The sequence below is a fragment of the Podarcis bocagei genome (genome assembly GCF_964188305.1).
Source record: "Podarcis bocagei genome assembly, chromosome: 1".
Classification (NCBI taxonomy): Eukaryota; Metazoa; Chordata; class Lepidosauria; order Squamata; family Lacertidae; genus Podarcis; species Podarcis bocagei.
The window spans coordinates 48,072,096-48,089,935 of record NC_138125.1 but is presented as its reverse complement, the minus strand read 5'-3'; the positions used below and the strand labels follow the sequence as shown (position 1 = coordinate 48,089,935).

Here is a 17,840-nt window from a genome sequence, read left to right as displayed (position 1 = left end):
CTCTCGGTTGTAAGTTACTCCATAGTGACTCATGCACTGAAGGGCAGTGAGGTGTCTCCGGCTGGCTGGCTGGCTGGTTGTGTGTGGTGGTGTCTCTCTGTATGGATTTGCATAGCCCATGCATGACTGATCTGAGGGAAATGTTGCCTTGTTCTCTGCAGCTGATTATTATGGGTGCTTGGGGAATGGCTGTCAGAGTTGCAGTGTATAGCATCCTAACAAAAAGCAATGCAGATATTAAGACTGGGGTAAGTGGGCCACAATTATGGCGTGCCTATAGGATTGCCAGGACTGTGTCTGATTCTTTCTGATTGCTTCATGTGTTTCATATGAGTTGTCCTTGGCTTTATCGTGTGATGCCTGTTTGGACTAAAGGGTTAGCTCCTTTTGTTTCCAGGCAACCAGTTACCCATGTTTGTGAAGCCTGTTTGAGGAGGGAGGAGAGAGGCTACAATAGAGTTCAGTTTTCTTCCTTCTCGCTTCCATATACGCCTACACTATTGTGTTTTTTACCCAGTTCGGCAAGTGGTTTTTATCACTTTCTCTGCTGTGTAGGCGGCCTTCTGTGTCATACTTGAACTTTGTAAGAAATTTAAACCCGTTTTGTACAGCAGATCTATAATTTAACATTAAAGAAAAAGAAAATGGAGGGGCTGTTTTCAGAGTTGTGATGCATTTCAGTTCTAGCCAAAAAGGTTGCAGCTCTGAGAAAAGTATAAAAAGAAAAGAAAGTATTATACAGATATATATTACGCAGATCTAAACGATGACATCACTGGGTTCCTCTTGTGAAAGATATTCATCATTTCTCTCCCCCCCCCCCATTTGAGGTTTCTACCAAAGTAAAACAGGGCAAGATAAGCAAAAGGAGATTTTGGTATTTTTAGAGCCCCTGATTTGGATTTCGCAACCCCCTCCTACCTAGCAGCTGAAACTTTTGCTTTTTTAAAGCACGCCACATTTAGTTTACTAAACTGAAATGTCGATAAACATTTCTGGATTTGGAGTTCATTTGAGTATCTTTCATTACATGCTCATTTATATTGTAACTAATGGTATAAACAGCCTGAGCCATCTGGATTTGTTTTTCTTAAATGTCTACCTTTTGACAATAGATGAGCAGGGCTTGGCTTCTCCTGTTGTCTGTAAGTGGCACACTTGATCCCAGTCTCTTACTAGATTCACAACTTTGTTTTGTTGTGCAGCATTTGACACTTAGTTGGAACCAGTGCCAGGATTTGAGATGAACTAGATCACGGGTAGGCAAACTAAGGCCCGGGGGCTGGATACTGCCCAATCACCTTCTCAATCCGGCCTGCGGATGGTCCGGGAATCACCGTGTTTTAAATTACCACTCCTTGATAGAATGGCCATATTTAATAACTTCATTTTTTTCACTACTACCTGACCAAGCTTGCCACATCTTAAAAAAATTATACTTCCTTCTCTAGAACCTGCCCAGACTTCACATAAAGCTTCACTTCTCCTTTATAGCAAAGGGCTTCATACTGGGAGCTAGCCCTTTTCCCTCCCTCCTGGCCTAACCAAAGGCCAAGCAGCCAGGATTCAGATATATATATTTCAAAATATCTGTGGGTTGTATCCAATGGTGTTATTCAGCTGATGGTAAGCCAGTGCGGTGGGAAGTGAAGCAATTTTCTGTGATTCTCCCTCTCCTTTGCAGCTTCCCCTAAAACTGCTCTAGAGCATCTTCAACCCTCTAGAGCACATTTAGGAGGGGTGCAGGGAGCTGCACGGCTAAAGAAGAATCACCAAAAATTGCTTCCCTTTTAGTTCCACTGACAGAAGCCTTGCCACCATTGGATACAACTCTGTCTTAGTACCGTATTTTTTGCTCTATAAGACGCACCAGACCACAAGACGCACCTAGTTTTTGGAGGAGGAAAACAAGAAAAAAAATATTCTGAATCTCAGAAGCCAGAACAGCAAGAGGGATCGCTGCGCAGTGAAAGCAACAATCCCTCTTGCTGTTCTGGCTTCTGGAATAGCTGCGCAGCCTGCATTCGCTCCATAAGACGCACACACATTTTCCCTTACTTTTTAGGAGGGAAAAAGTGAGTCTTATAGAGCAAAAAATACGAATCTCCGTCTCCATCCATCTCTCTCTCTCTCTCTCTCTCTCTCTCTCTCTCTCTCTCTCCTGAATGGGTACTCAAAGTATAACTTCATGGCATGCTTTCTTGTTCACAGTACTCGTAATAAACCACAAATGGCTTTTGAAATTCCTGACAAGATACCAAGCAGCTTGTTTGGCCACAACTTAAATATATTTGGTAGCCTGAGTGCATATGCAGTTTGCCACAACTTTGGCAAGCTTTGATAGCCAGCCAGAATTTATGGGGGTCATATCTATGACCCTGCCGCTCCCTCAGCATGGAGAAGGGGTTGGGTCTCTGACATGGAGACTAGAGGCTTGTCTCTGTTGTGCGATGTTCTGTGATGCTCAGAGCTCCTCTGAAGAGTGCAGCATGACTGAAAGGGTGATACCATTTCCTGCCCCTCCACCTGCCTGTAAACTTGGGAGAAGGAAGTAGCCTCCTCACGCTTGCCAGAGATGGAGGGATGGTTTGGTGAATGGATTTGTGGAATTCTGGCCACAAGACTTTCTACATTGCACCCATAAAGTATTTTAAAAGAAATCAAGTCTGTCTACAAATAAGCATGACTGCCCTGTTATAGTATGCCATATTTTCTTTCGAATTGCACAAACAGTGGCACCTCTGGTCTGTTCCGGAGGTCCGTTCTTAACCTGAAAGCATTCTTAACCTGAGGTACCACTTTAGCTAATAAGGCCTCCTGCTGCCGCCGCTGCACCACTGCTGCGCACAATTTCTGTTCTCATCCTAAGGTAAAGTTCTTAACCCGAGGTACTACTTCCAGGTTAGCGGAGTCTGTAACCCGAAGTGTTTGTAACCTGAGGTACCACTGTAGTGTATTTTGAAGTTGTCTGACAGAACATGTTTCTCCCTGTACTGTATTTGAAGTTGGAAGACTGTGCTGTTGCAAGCAGGATTTTAAAAAAAATGTTCCAGTAAAGCAGCCGTCTGAAAAAGCTTGTTTTGTGGCATGTATTTCTGTCCTAAATATAAACCAGTGCAGTAAACAATTGTTTTGTCTCCTGAATACTTTGTTTGAAGAATGTAACTTGTCTTGTGACACTTCTGCTTTAGCACATTTGAGCTGGTTATTCAGGGGGAAAATTGGTCTGTTGTATGTACCCTTCACTTATTTCTCCTATAAGCTATATTTTTTTAAAAAAATGTTTACCTGTACAACAGATTTGTTTCCATATGTGCAATATTGTCTTCTGTATAGCTCAAAGTTTATTCTACTTTTCCTTTATTGTTTTTTCCAAGTCAGTTTAAACAGACCAGATTGCTAGGTATGATAAAGTATACCCTTTTGCTTGCTCCACAAAATATAAGTATCAGGAATACAGTCATACCTCGGGTTACAGATGCTTCAGGTTGCGTTTTATTGGGTTGCGGACTGCCGAAACCCGGAAGTACAAGAACAGGTTACTTCCGGGTTTTGGCGGTCACGCATGCGCAGAAGCGCTAAATTGTGCTTTTCGCATGCGCAGAAGCGCCGAACCATAACCCACGCATGCACAGATGCACCACTGTGGGTTGCAGATGCTGCGGGTTGTGAACATGCATCCTCTACGGATCACGTTCGCAACCCGAGCATCCACTGTATGTGGTTATTTGCTGAAAACACTTCTTTGCGTATTTGAAAACATAGGGTTTGGGGGAGAAGTTGGTAGGTAACAGTTACATTCACTAAGGCAGTGAAAAACCTATTAACGTGTAGGTGGAATAACTTATTTTTCATCCTGATGTTTCATCATTCTGCTCTCCTGTGTTTCATTTCCTTTTGTTGTGTTTTCAATCAATGTTTTTCCCATTATCAGTGTAAAATCTCAGTGCAGGAAAGGGATGCCTCTGAAAAATGTGATCATATCTTGAGTATTTTTACAAAGTCAAATAAAAATATTGGCAGCATGCCCCTCCTTGTGGGAAAGCAGTCTGGTGAAACACAGTGTGTGAGATCAAGAATGTAATTAGCTGTAACAAAGAATAGGATGCTACACAAACCTTCCCCAGTGGCATTGACCTCTACATAAAATATCAGGTATGAACCGTGTGCAGAGAGTCAAGAGAATACACATTTTCTCCTTGTTAGGAGACCTGTACTTGGGCCCATGTGGGTGGTGCCTTACCATCACCATGTCCTTTTAGCCTAGCCCAGTAACCCCTTACCTTCCACCACCTTTTTCTCTGTGTGTGGTTCCAGTTCCCGTTGTCTAAATCAGTGGTTCCTAATTGATGGTCTGCAGACCCCAAGGGCTCTGTGTAACCCACCCCAGGGGGTCCGTGGCACCATTCACTAGGGCTGGGCGATGTCAGCTTTTCAAAATTGCGGTTTGGCGATATACCATGATGTTGAAAAAACAAGATGCATTGGTCTCTGTCCACGAGTCACTGGGTGAAACTGCCCCAGCTCTCACCTCATGAGCTGAGGCGGTTTCAGCCAGGTTTACAGGCTGGGACAATGCTGCTCAGCTGGGGTGAGGGAATGTTCCCCCCTCCCAGCTGAGACAGCCCCGTGCTCTCAATTGATGTTGCCCAGCTTCCATGTTCCTATGTCTTAGGTTTTAAGGTTAGGTTGGGGTTTTGGGGGGGGCGCATTAGGTAACTGATATCTACCGTATTTTTCGGACCATAACACGCACCTAACCATAACACGCACATAGTTTTTAGAGGAGGAAAACAAGAAAAAAAATATTCTGAATCAAATGTTGTACTAAACTATTTATTAAACAACCGGTATATCAGAATCATATTACAACCATGTAAAGTGAACAGCAGTCAACAGTGGCATTAAGAACCATCATCACTGTCATTAACAGTTCGAGTACTCTTCTAGTCTTCTGTGAACCCCAAGAACTCATCAGTGTCAGAGTCAGAATTTATGAAGTTCAGCTCCTCACAATCACTGGCATCACTTTCTTCGCCATCTTCATATAAAATGTCATCTTCTTTTGAATCCAAACCATTGCTAATGCCACATTTCTTGAATGACTGTGCAACGATTTCCTCCTTCACCGAGTGCCATGATGTTTTCACCCATTCACAAACTTGAGTGATAGTGGGCCTCTTCATTCGTCCAGTGGGTGTTAGATCATGATTACCAGCAGCCATCCATTTGTTCCACTCTTCTCGCATAAAGACCTTAAATGGCTTGTTGATGGAAACGTCGAGAGGTTGCAACTGGCTGGTAAGACCTCCAGGAATTACAGCTAGATGAGTCTTCGCTTCTTTAAAACACTTTTTTGTACTTTCGCTAATATGTGCTCTAAACTGGTCCAGAACTAATAAGGCAGGTTTTTTCAAAAGCCCTCCAGGACGTTTGGACCACACTTTTTCAACCCATACTCTCATTCCATTTTCGTCCATCCATCCTTTCTCATGAACATGTACAACAATTCCTCGTGGAATCACTTCTTTTGGAAATGTTTTCCTTTTGAAAATTAACATGGGTGGCAATTTGGTGCCGTCTGCACAGCAAGACAACACAACCGTGTAATGGGTTTTCTCATGTCCGGAGGTTTTCACAGCAATAGTTTTGGCACCTTTCAGATCCACAGTCCTATTAGATGGCACATCAAAGGTTAGCGGGACTTCATCCATATTCCCAATCTGGCCAATTTCAAATCCATTTCTCTTCCTAGCATCAATTACAAATTTATGAAAAGACAGAATCTTTGATTCATATTCTTCTGGCATTTTTTGTGCAATTCTAGTTTTCGTGCGCATAGCAAGGCCACATCGCTTCATAAATCTGTAGCACCATGATGGTGAGCCAGTAAAATCATGAATGCCTTTCTCTAAAGCAATGCGTTTGGCTTCATATATTATCATTTTTGTGGAGACTGTGATGCCATTATTCCGGTGATGTGTGATCCATTCTTTCATGGCCACGTCCAACTGTGGCCACTTTGCAGCATGTCCACGAAAAGTGTGCTTATTTTTATCTGCTTTTTGCAGCTGATCCTCCTGTTTCCTCCAATCTCTTATCATTCTTTCTGTTGGAGGTGGCCCAAAATGTCTCTCTGCTGCTCTGTTTCCATGCTCCTTAGCATATTTCACTACCTCTAGTTTAAAAGGAATCTTATATGCTAGTCTTCTTTGCTTTATCATCCTTATCAGAACGGGGGAGGTTTTCTGCAAGAAAATACAGTTCTCTGCAAGAAAATGATGAAGGAACTGTCAGTAATGTATGGTATCTCCAATACAGTGACGAAGGAAGAGGGGAGGGGAGCTCACATTTCTCCTAGGCAAAGCAGCCAACTCCTATAGGCCTAGGTGCCTTCCCCCCCATTAATATTTGAGGGAGTCATCCTCCCCCCATGCTGATGGGCATTGCCATTCATATAAGGTACCAGTGTGCATGCACTTTGTCTTGAGATCATTGCAGTCTGTGAGATGGGGCTTACCTGTACCTGCCCCCCCATATTTTATTGAAGTTGGAAGAGGGAGGGAGAGCTCACATTTGTCCTAGGAAAAGCAGCCAATTCCTATGGGCCTAGGTGCCTCCCCCCCATTAAATATTTGAGGGAGTCATCCCCTAATCCCCATTGTGGTATGTGAGGTGGGGCTTACCTGGCTGCCCCCCAATATTGTTTGAAGTTGGAAGAGGGAGGGAGGGAAGGAAGAGAGAGGGGGAACTCACATTTGTGCAGCTGCCTTGCCTCGAATGAGAGCAGAAAGAGGAGGAGACGCAGGGACACGAGCCTTGTAAGCTGCTTTGTTTGAATTTACCGGTGAGGTGCTGGGGGATGGACAGAAGGGGATGCCCTCTTTGTCCCTCCTTCCGGCTCATTGTAAAGAAAGCAGAGTAAGAGCTGCTTACATGTGTGTAAGGGAGAGCCATAGAGCAGGCAGACACTGAGAAAGAGAGGCTGTCTTCCTTTTCCGACCTTGACTTTTGCAAGCGCTCAGCTGTTGCCGGCTTCCAAGCTGCCTCTCTTCTCCCACCTCCCCAAAAAGCCATAGAGCAGGCAAGCAGGCAGACACGCTGCCCTCAGCTGTTTTGCTGGCTTCCCAGCGAGGGAGGAGAGGAGAACAGGCTGCTGGAAAGCCTAGAGGGGCAAGGAGGCAGACACGCTGCCCTCAGCTGTTTTGTGGGCTTCCCAGCGAGGGAGGAGAGGAGAACAGGCTGCTGGAAAGCCTAGAGGGGCAAGGAGGCAGACACGCTGCCCTCAGCTGTTTTGCTGGCTTCCCAGCGAGGGAGGAGAGGAGAACAGGCTGCTGGAAAGCCTAGAGGGGCAAGGAGGCAGACACGCTGCCCTCAGCTGTTTTGCTGGCTTCCCAGCGAGGGAGGAGAGGAGAACAGGCTGCTGGAAAGCCTAGAGGGGCAAGGAGGCAGACACGCTGCCCTCAGCTGTTTTGCGGGCTTCCCAGCGAGGGAGGAGAGGAGAACAGGCTGCTGGAAAGCCTAGAGGGGCAAGGAGGCAGACACGCTGCCCTCAGCTGTTTTGCTGGCTTCCCAGCGAGGGAGGAGAGGAGAACAGGCTGCTGGAAAGCCTAGAGGGGCAAGGAGGCAGACACGCTGCCCTCAGCTGTTTTGCTGGCTTCCCAGCGAGGGAGGAGAGGAGAACAGGCTGCTGGAAAGCCTAGAGGGGCAAGGAGGCAGACACGCTGCCCTCAGCTGTTTTGCGGGCTTCCCAGCGAGGTCAGGAGAGGAGAACAGGCTGCTGGAAAGCCTAGAGGGGCAAGGAGGCAGACACGCTGCGCTCCTCCGCCTGCATTCGCTCCATAACACGCACACACATTTCCCTTTGTCTTTTAGGGGAAAGAAACTGCGTGTTATGGTCCGAAAAATACGGTACTTGTCTTTGTTGAACAGTGACCGCTTATCCCTGTGGAAACTATGCTCCAAACTGATGTATGATGGGCTTATCCAGATGAATGTCTTAAAGTATCTAAAATGTTTGCCTTAACTGGTATCATACTGTTTACAAACCAAGATGCAAAATCCTTTAAAGGCTTGTAGGTTCCCTGACTTGAGCAGCTGTCAATGGACCCTTAACCCAGTCTGGTTCTTCATAATGGTTTCTTGATCCCTTTAAAAATTAAGCTGTGAGCTCCCCTTTTACAGGGCCGAAGGGGAATAATGTGGTACAGGCTTTCTCCTTGTCACCAGCAAATTTCTAGACCTCTCTCTCTCTCTCTCTCTCTCTCTCTCTCTCTCTCTCTCTCTCTCTCTCTGTGTGTGTGTGTGTGTTAGTTGTACTCATACTGACATGTCTCTGGGTAGTTTCAAACTTTAAACCTAGAAAAAGTCTATCCTATTAATGATGAATTTGTTGCTGTATGACCTGCCAGGCATGGTGGTTGTCTAGGATGTATGTTGTGAATAATATTACTGCAGAAGCAAAGACATATAAACCCTTATGTATTTGAATTCTGGGAATAGAAAGGATGAAGGCTATTGATCGCAGTGTAGACACAAAGAAATTGAAAACACAGATTTAGAAACAGTACAAAAGGAAATTTTCTGGACTCAGTCAGTAGACAGCCTGCAGCTTTATTAAATCAGTGTCTCTGGGAAACACATGGATATGTTTTTGTCCCATTCCTTGATTAATTCCGTCTTGGAACTCAAATGTTATCCTCAGCTGGTTACCATCACTGGACCTTCGCAACTGTGCAGAGAAGAGCTCTCTCATGAATATCAGCCACGCAGCCTTATTCATGAAGGATAAAAATTTGGTCACAAAATTTAAATTTGGTGGGATGGGATGCAGGCCATATTCTCTCTGACTGTGCCAAAGCTCTTGGTCCTAGCACCTTACCAGCTGTGACAATACAGTGGTACCTCAGGTTACATACGCTTCAGGTTACATACGCTTCAGGTTACAGACTTCGCTAACCCAGAAATAGTGCTTCAGGTTAAGAACTTTGCTTCAGGTTGAGAACAGAAATTGTGCTCCGGCGGCACGGCGGCAGCAGGAGGCCCCCATTAGCTAAAGTGGTGCTTCAGGTTAAGAACAGTTTCAGGTTAAGAACGGACCTCCGGAACAAATTAAGTACTTAACCCCGAGGTACCACTGTAGATCCTTGCAGGGAAAGTGAAAACTCCCAATACCAAAGTACTGGTATATGTACTTTAGATATTTTTGAGATTGTATTTTTTTTTTCTAATCAAGCTTGGAAACAGCCACTTGCCTGATAGCTGACAAACAGAGCTTGATTTGGAAGTTAGAATGTTTTCTAGGTGGGACTACCTTTGAAATTTGTTTGGAAAATTCAGCTGGGCCAGAATACAGCAGCTTAAAGGCTGGAGCTGGCTTCCGTGATCATGTGACTCCTCATTAGAGACAACTTCATGGCCTTTCAGTCTGTTTCCTGGCCCAATTCAACATGCTGGCTTTTGTTTTTAATCAGATGAGCCTGCTTTCATTTGCATCTGGCCAACCTATTGTGTGAAGAGATGAGGTTGTGGGGAATCAGGAGGGAGCTTTCTTTGTGGCCATGCTTTGGAATTTGATGCCTGTCTTCCTGCTGCTTTTTATGTGGAAGACTTTTCCTGGCAGTCAGCCAGGATGATTTTTTTGTCAACTGGAAGAGAGTTGTTGGCCCCTTAGTCATAGGAAGGAAGGTGGGAGCAGCAGCGGGTGGGCAGAGTCCTAAGACAGCTGATGAACAGAATTCCCTCCTGCCATTGCTGCCCATTCTCTAGCTGTTTTATTTCCCGGAAAGAAACAGGGGTATAGTCAAAAGGTGGGCAACCAGTTTGGCTGCAAAAAATCTGAATTTGAGGGGCTTATTGACTGGAAGGGAAAAAACAGCTTGTTTACAAAATTGCTGTTAGTAAGATTTACTATCCATTCTGTCTAAGGTAAAGGGACCCCTGACCATTAGGTCCAGTCGTGGCCAACTGGGGTTGCGGTGCTCATCTTGCTTTATTGGCCGAGAGAGCCGGCGTACTGCTTCCTGGTCATGTGGCCAGCATAACTAAGCCGCTTCTGGCGAACCAGAGCAGCTCACGGAAACGGCGTTTACCTTCCCACCTATTTATCTACTTGCACTTTGATGTGCTTTCGAACAGCTAGGTTGATAGGAGCAGGGACCAAGCTACGGGAGCTCACTCTGTTGCGGGGATTCGAACCGCCAACCTTCTGATCGGCAAGTCCTAGGCTCTGTGGTTTAACCCACAGCGCCACCCGCGTCCCATCCATTCTGCCTACCTTTCTCCAAATGCAATTTTTTTTTAGGTTAGAGGATGTGTTCCTGCAGTTCCTAGGAGGGGTTTGTGTAAGGTGCAGGAATTTTTGGGTGCTGTACTTGATTCCATAAACTTTTTCTTTGAAAAGTGTCCAGAATGTAATTATATGCATTTTTTTTAATATAAAAAAATCTTAGATATTTGAAATTTCTGTTTACAAGTTAAATGCAGGTATTAGACCCAATACAGTGATACCTCGGGTTTTCTAACAGTCTGCAGAAAACTGAAAAACAACAACAACACATGTACAGACAGCGGAAGCCATTCGACTTCCAAGGTGCGTTTGAAAACGGAAGCATTTACTTCTGGGTTTTCAGCGTTCGGAAAGCGAAACGTTCGGCTTCCGAGACGCTCGAAAACCGAGGTACCACTGCATCTATTTTACAATTAGTGATGAACACATTTTTCATGCATTTGGTCAGTCGGTATAGACATCCACAGTGAAGTGTTGATAAGTTGTCTTCAGAAATGTCTGCCTGAAACCACTTTGTTAGCTTATATCTTATAAATTGGTTTCACAAAAGAACACCTGCTGGGCATCTGGTAATGACTCATTCAAGGTCACTGTTACCCCAAAATAGATTTGCTACCATGAGAGATTAATTTTACTATCATTCCTGCTGTGGAATTCATGGAGCCTTGATAAGTTATTCCTGAGTTATTGACCTGGAGGTGGCAGACTGGACCAGGTGGTATTGTAGATGTATGTCTCTAGATGGGGGACTTTACTGTGGGAAATTGCTTTCTAGTATCCCTGTTAAACTTGTTCATGTTTCAGAACACATAGTAGGAGAGTGGCTGAAGTGTTATAATGAGAATTTTTTTAAAGCACACATTATTTTGAATACACAAAGAGAGGTGGGGGGTGCAGGTGAAGATCATGTCTGATCCTGCTGTAGCTAGTCACTTCCCCTTACCCCACCATGGCCCTTCTAACAAGTACCCTGAGTGAATGATCCTGTTATTGTATGTTAATACTGATTGCTTTGGGGGTTTTTTAATTAAAAAATAGCATAATGTTACTTGTAAGCTGCCATGGGAGGATTTGTAACCTGAAAGTCCGCACATAAATAATGTTAATAAATCAATTCACATATATTCCTAGTAAATCCATGCCACCTCCCATATCCTACTAATATAGAAAGTTAATTCAGTCACTATTTGGTCAAATAGTAGCAGCAGGTTTATAGATCTTAGTTCTAAAAATGTTGACGTAAAATCAATTCAATGCAATTTAATTAATGCAAAGTTTTCGATAGGGATAATATAAATTATGAAATATTAACCACATTCATGTAGTGTGCATGCATGTGGGGTTGTGGTTTAAGGGGGAGATATGGATTAGTTACTAATTAAATCAGGAGTTTAATTCTTTGTTTAAGTCTTGACTCAATCAATGGTAAACTTCTCCATGCTTGTTTTATAGCTTATAAATGCATGCTGCATTATGAATGATGGACATTGTTGTGTGTTAAATACTGCTGTTTGCTCAGAAAGAAAATAATATAAGCTACTTACACTGCAAAATTTTCAATAGATTTTTATAGTTTATAGCCAATGTCCATCACAATACAATATAAGCACAAGTCATATAAGTACAGAATGAAAGACATCTCACACGTCAGACCAAGACACATCTGCAATGTCCAGAATTTTTTTAAAAAAACATTCCTTCTGTTCATTATCCCTAGGGTTTGGCACTTGCACTATCCATAAAGGTTGCCCTTATATTTCTTGCCTCTAGTGCAAATAGTGCCACCCTATAACTGATGCATTTATCAACATCTTCCAACAGCCATTTAATTTTAAAGATATCTGGTTGACCTTCTGAGGCGGTCTGAAAAGGGGAGATAAATTTGGATCTGGGTGACTCATACAACGGGCAAGCTAGAATATAATGTCCAATATCCTTAATAGACCCTGATCCACATATACAGAGGTGCTCTCTTGCAGGTCTGCTAGTATATCTCCCAGCCAGGTATTCAGTAGGCATGGTCTGGAAGCTGAGCTGGGTGAAAGCAAGTCTAACAGGGGGGAAGTTAGTTCTTGCAAGTACATAGCCCTTTTGTGGTCTGTTTTAATTTTAATATGCCAAATAGCAGATTTACAATTTTTTATGTATTCAAGATCTATTTTTGCATCTTCGCTAAACACAATATCTCATATCTTACGACCAGAAGTTGGAGAGATCAAATAACTCTGCATCAGACTTCTACAGGATTTTACCCAGCCTTCCCTATTCTGCAATCCAAAAAACAACAACCAAAAAACCATCTTTTGGCTAAGTGTTGTTCTGGTTGTAATGATATTTTTTCCAAGTACAAAAATTTAGATTTGTGTCTATGGGCTTTTATAGAAGGAAGACCTTGTGCAGTTCTTAGTAATGCTCCAGGTGCACTATGTAGCACTGCCAATATCATACACAGAAACTTATTTTGAATTACATCAAGTTCCTCCCTGCAGTGGTTACCCCAGATTGGTGAACCATATAAAAGGTGAGCCACAATCTTGGCTACAATTTTTTTTTAATGCTGGTTCTACTAAACAGTGGCCCTCTGTGTGATACAGTTTCTTTATGGGCCCTAATAAGCATGTAGCTGAAAGTGCTATTGTTTCTAGGTGGGTGTGGCATAGGGTATTTTCAGAAAAATTTAGCCCTAAATATTTATATGATTGGCATTGTTCGATATTATGTCCATCCATGGTCTATATGTGTTTACTCCTTTTGGCAAACACCACTACCACCTTTGTTTTGCTATAAGTCCTCTCTTACAGTAGCTTCTAAATTTGATGTGTATCCTTCTACCAATTAGATGAGTGTCATGTCATCTGCATAAAGCGAGACTGGGATCTTCTGTTTCCCAACTGCAGGAGGGAAAACATCAGATGAGGAGGCAAGCTCCTGGCCTATGTTCTTTATGTAAAGATTAAATACAAGTGGTGCCAAGATGCAGCCCTGTTTAACTGCCTACACTGTTGGGATTGAATCAGATAGAAAACCTGTCCTGCCAACTCTACTTTTAATGTCAGTATTGGTATAAAGTTGTTTCACAAGAAACAGCAGGTGTTTTATCAACTGAAATGGCATCTAGTTTCTTCCGTAAGTGTTGCCAGTCTATTGAGTCAAACAAAGATGAAAGCTCAATAAATGTAACATAACATCTTTAAAGATCTGTTTACATACTTTTGTATAAGGTAATTCAAGACAATGCACTATTGTGCTATACCCCTTACAAAACCTGCCTGTAATGGGCACAAAACCTGATATTCTTCTACCCACTGTTCAGATTTGTCTAGTAGAGCAGTATATATGCCGTGCAAATATATTAGCAGGGACATCAGGGAGGCTTATTGGGTGGTAGTTCTAAGTGTCCTCTTGATCACCTCTCTTATAAATTGGAACTATAATGCTAGATGTCCAACAATTTGACATTATTCCGGTTGAATTAATTGATGTGAAAAGTTTTGCCAGGATTGGTGCCAAATCAGATAGAAATCTGTAATTCCAAAAATATGAAACCCATTTGGCCAGTGGAATTTATACCAAATCACGATTTTGGGCTGGTGATAACATTGTGTGATGTTGAAAACCTGACCTTGCCCAGCCCCAGGTAGGGGGTGGTAAGATCAGTCCTGGTGGGGGGGAGATCAGTCCTGGTGAAATGGCCCCGTTGCTTGCTTGCTTACCTTACACTTATTGTGGTAGTGGCACCTCAGTCACTACCCTGCACCCCCAATTCCTTCTTTCAGGCATTGCCTGATTTCAGGAATCTCAGCCTTTCTATAAACCATTCTCTGTGTACTGAGGAAGATGGTAAGCCAGGACTGGGTTTTATGTATGTGATGGCTCTTCTATAAAACTAAAGCAAAAATGTGCTGAATGCTTACAGAAATGCACAATGCAAAGGCTTTCCTTTGTATATGCTTCATATGCTGACTGAGCTCTGTGAAAAAAGGACACTTCAGGGTTCCCCCCCACCCCTTGGCTGCTTGCATTTTTGGAAGCTGTACAGTGAAATGATTGAAAAGCTTGCATTCTTTTCATAGTCTCATAAATTAATTTTCTTCTTGTGTGAATGATTGCATTCCTGTGGCATACCATATTTCCCAGATTAATAAGATCATGGTAGTCAATGTTGGTATAAGTATCAGATACCCAATTTTAGGAATTTTACTGAGAGATGTTTAAGCATGTTCTCTGTGCACACTGTTAGATTTTAATTAAGTGCTTGTGATAGTTTGAATGGCTTTAATAGCAATTTTTAATATGTTTTAAAGTTGTCACATGGATGTATTAGGTTAACACCAATGGATGGAATGCAGTTTTTCTGTTCCATGAAACGAAGGACTTCAGATCCTGCTCACACCTCTAGTAATGGAAAGGGGGTTATTTTTCCAATTCACCTTTCCCCCTGCAGCCACTTTTGTCCCCTGAAAATCTGCTCCACAGGTTTGGGTCCCTCCAGGAGTGTGTGGAAGGTGGCACAGAAGGTGTGGAGAGAATCACACCTCCTTCTATTAGGAAATACCTCTTCTAGGGTAAAGACACAACACACTTCTGTGAATGGAAGGACTCCTGTTTGCATAAGGGTAGAGTTTGATACAACCCAGTTTGCACAGGTTAACTGCATAAAGTATCTGAAATAAAGGCTGGAAGACTGAATATAGTGTTTAGTGTTTTTAGAGGAGGGGAATAAAGCAGAAGTGGATGACCTTTTGCCTCTAGATAGGGTCCCATCATTCCTGACTATTAACCATGCTGGCTGGGACTGGTGTAAGAAATAAAGGCTTGTTATTTCATTTTATCTGCATTTCTTTGTTCCCCAAAGTATGTAGTTTTGCATCTCCTTCTAAAGCTGCCCTGGGGGCTATAGGCTCTGAGGAGGGGTGTAACTATAAGCTAATTTCAAACCCTGTTCTTTGTGGTGGCCCCCATTCCCTCCACCCTTTTCATCAGGGGCATTATGAGTGAAACAAAATGGCTTCCAGGCCATGGCTGCTAAAAGATGAGCTTTGATGCTGATGCAGCAGTCAAGAAAAGGAAGAGGGAGACTCTGGTTACCTCTAAGGCTAGCGGTGAGCTTCCTTTCAACCCTGACAGCAAACTTGGGAAGAAAAAGCAGGATGCAGTCGAGCAGATATATACCATTGTATGTGCCTTTTAAATTATTTTAAAGTATAGCTTTTTGTTGCATTAGTGGATATACCTTGGTGGCGACCATTTTGGGTGGGTCCAGTTGATGTGTGACTGCAGACATGCAAGTACTTTTGGACCCAAAAGAGAGAGGAATGGGGGCAGAATGGGGGAGTGAGCATAACGAGGTGATGTATGCTTATGCGTGCTCTGCCAGTGAGCGCTTTGAAGTGGAACTCAACCCCTGTGGAAATGGGGAGTTGCCTGTGTATTGCCCCCAAACCTGAATTATTTAGAGCTATTTGAGCAGCCCTTGAATTAACATGAATGACTGCAACTAAAAAATGTAAGAATACTAAAATGATTCAAAAAATGAATATAAAAAGGAACTGAATGTGATTATTTCATGGTCTTGTCTAGTACTGCAAAATAACCAACAAGTGATGATGATGATGATGATGATGATGATAATAATAATAATAATAATAATAATAATAATAATAATAATAAATTCCCCAGCCACTCTAGGCAGCTTACAGCATATCTGAAAACCTAATAAAAACATCAAGCATTAAAAACCTCCCGATACAGGGCTGCCTTCAGGTGTCTTCTAAAAGTTGTGTAATTCTTGACATCTCCTTGACATCTGAAGGGAGGGCGTTCCACAGCTGCTACTGAGAAGTCCCTCTTTGCCTCCAGTAAAGGTAGCATTTTTACACAGCTGGAAATATGTTTGCGAGTGAAAGGATATTAAGTATATTGTCATATGCTTTCTAAAAACTTTTTCTTCAAAATGAGCTTGTATTTTAGTCAAATTTACAATTCCCTAGGCATTGTTAAATTATTAAAAGACTGAAGGGATTTTTTAATATTAAAAGGAGGCAAGTTCTACAACTGTTAATCTAGTGGGTCTTTTGGCTTGAATATAGCTTTTGTTATTGAGAGAAGGATGTGTACAGCTGCTAAATAGTGAAAGAGAGGAACTGTCAGATTTTACTTATTACCTAAGAATCATGTTACAATGAAGCAGTTGAGACAATACGTATTTAAAATACTTATTTCAAGGTGTCTCACAACAGAAAACAATAAAATGCAATAAAACCAACAGTATATATTAAAAAATCGAACTGGAATAATCAACAGTTTCTTTTATGAGAAAATGTTTCCCATAAACACTGAATTGAGAAACTATAACATAACTTTTTGAAAAGTTGAAATACTTTCTTCTGAAATTGTTGTTCTAAAAACAGGAATGGAAATTTCTCGTTTCCTTTTCCAAGGATCTTTTAAGTCAAAAGAGCTGTGCAAGTAAGTTAATTGAGGGAAGAACAGAGTGAAACATTCAGCATCATGTTCCACCAGTGCAGACATTTCAGCCTTCCAGATGGAAGAATACCTCCCCTCCTCCCACTGTGTGCTGTTCAGTGGTTCTCTCGACCCCCCAGAGCAGATTTGGGAGACATCGGCAGGAGAAGAGGAGAGGAAAACCCCACTGTGCTAGTAGTAGAAATCTGGGCCACAAGTTTTTACTATTGCAAATCTAGCCCTTCCCTCCTAGACATCACTTGCCTTTTCAGATGTTCTTAAAGTAACCAGTAAGCCAAAGGGAGAACCTGATGAGTCTCTAAATACCCTCATCGTATTTAATATATACTCATCAACTTCAGGAACGTTGGATGCAGCTGGAAACGAAGCATATGGTATCTAAACATTTTCTGTACATATTAAAATAGCACTAAGCTGGCTGCTGGACACTTCCTGTAGATTAATAACCATCTGAGCTTTCAGTACAGCCCAGCTGGCTATTAATCTGCAGAATAATATCATGGACATGAGCTTGTTAGAATTTATTCCAACCGCTGTTCGGCTGTTCATTTATGCATTCTTTGAGCAAAACAGAGAACTAATTGTCTTGGGCTGTGGTGCTGATCACACCTACTTGGAAGGTAGCCCTGAAGAAATTAGCTGGACCTAGTTCATTGTAAGTGTGGCTGGAAATTCTTGCTTGCAGAAAATCGGTGCTTGCTCGCTCGCTTTTCAACTTTATACTGTATTTATGTTATGACTGAATCAGTAGTGCACACTGAAGCACAGAAATGCAAAAGCTTGGTGCCAATCAGAGGTGCTGAAATCTGGAGAAATTTACTGACATTTGTCTTGTTTCTGGAAAGCAGGCATTGAACTAAAAATAACAACAACCCAGTAATCTTTCAGCACAACCCTGTTTGACACAACTTTTGTCAAATGTGCTCATTCCTATTACCTGCTCAAACCTGCATTGAAATCCTAAGGGTAGATACAGTGATGCACATTTAATTGTGTAGAATTGGTAGGTCCCAAAGAAGACAATATTATGGATGGGCTTTTCTAACTACAGAGAGAAAATGAAAGT

At 42.5% G+C, this 17,840-nt stretch overlaps 1 protein-coding gene and 1 long non-coding RNA gene across 9 annotated transcripts in view; one reads left to right on the top strand and one right to left on the bottom strand.

The window, feature by feature from the left end:
* SIPA1L1 (signal induced proliferation associated 1 like 1) overlaps positions 1 to 17,840 on the top strand; it is a 175,446-nt gene that overhangs the window by 55,015 nt on the left and 102,591 nt on the right. The window lies entirely within an intron of this gene.
* LOC308583009 overlaps positions 17,740 to 17,840 on the bottom strand; it is a 65,482-nt gene continuing 65,381 nt past the window's right edge. The window contains exon 3 of the long non-coding RNA XR_014005992.1: positions 17,740 to 17,819. This is a non-coding gene — a long non-coding RNA (uncharacterized lncRNA). The remainder of the gene's footprint in view (positions 17,820 to 17,840) is intronic.